We start from the raw sequence: 1541 nt of genomic DNA, 5'->3' as shown, positions 1-1541 counted from the left end.
TAAAAGAAGAACCATCCAGGAAATCGCACTATGTGGGACGGCCCACATTCTTCAGAAAATCCTCTATAAATAGCACCAACGAAATTCGAGCATTTATCCCTAAGGAATCGTCGGGTAGAAACCTGGAATAAGTGCTTAAAAAAATTCCGACAAGTATTTAAGAGAAAATAATAATAATAACTAAGGTACGCAACATTTACAATTCGATTTTTATGATCATTTTCCCGTTGTAACCATAAATTTTTGGATTTGATTAACAGAAAAAAAAAAGACGTGGCACTAACGCGTTACTTACAAATCGTTTTTAACCGAATCCAAACCGTCTTTGATGTTATCCAAATAATCTTTAACGTTATTAAACATGATTAAAAGGTTCCCAACGATTCCTTCTGCTTCTGATGCTGTTTCCGTTTTTTTTTTTTTTTTAATCACCATTTAATTTATTTCACTTGCATCATTATAATAAACGAAAAATTCACTTGTAACGACACTCATAACGAACTACGTCACGATAATAATAATAATAATAATATTAATAATGAAAATAATTATAAATATCTAATTTAAAAAAAAAAAAAAAACAATTATTTTTACTCTTAGAATAAAATAAAATTTTATGGAACCGAAAATTTCGAGTTTTTTTTTTCCCTACGACGCCATATTGAATTTTACTCATATATATACGTGTTTATTATTATTATTATTATTTTTTTTTTCCCCACGCAATGTAAATTTTATTATTTTTTTTCTTCTACAAGAAAATTCACCGAAGTGTTTTTAAAATACAATATCTTTTTCCATTTTTTTTTGCAAACAGTTAAAAAAAAAAAAAATTTACAAAGGAAAAATAAAATAAATTTTTTTAGAATTTCCATTGGGAGAGAGAGAGAGAGAGAGAGTCCAAATATATTCGATTCGATTTATTTTTACAATTTCGTGGAAAATAAAAAAAAAAAGAAAAAAATTTATTTATTATGTAAGGTTTTTCCGCCGACCATTTTATTTTATCCGTTCCTTTTTTTTTTTTTTTATCCAACCGACGAAGTGAAAATATAATAATAATAATGATAATAATAATGATGATGATGATGATGGTGAAAAAATAAATAAGACACAAAGTTGATAAAATAGAACAACCTAGTTTTAAAATTTTTCTTTTCTTTTCTTTTCTTTTCTTTTCTTTTCCCATTTAAGTATATTCATAATCGTGACGTAAGATTATGTTTTCTTATTATTATTATTATCATCATCACCATCATTAATGTTGATTATGGGTTAATAAAGTTTTAGTGTTTTCGAAAATGATTTCGAAATTTTTTTTTTTTTTTTGTTCTCACCGGGATGATAATAAACAACCTCATTTTTTAAAAAAAACGCCCCCCGATTATATACATGAAAAAAAAATTTTTTTCTTTTTGCAAAGTTGGTAAAATGTTCGAGAACATTCGAAAAAAACTTAAAAAAATATAACGAGAATAGTAATAATAATAATAATAATAATAATAATAATAATAATAATAATAATAATAATAAATTTTTCG

This window comes from Pediculus humanus, genomic scaffold (assembly GCF_000006295.1).
Source record: "Pediculus humanus corporis 1103172108268 genomic scaffold, whole genome shotgun sequence".
In the NCBI taxonomy this organism is placed as follows: domain Eukaryota; kingdom Metazoa; phylum Arthropoda; class Insecta; order Psocodea; family Pediculidae; genus Pediculus; species Pediculus humanus.
Note: the sequence above shows the minus strand (reverse complement) of the source record.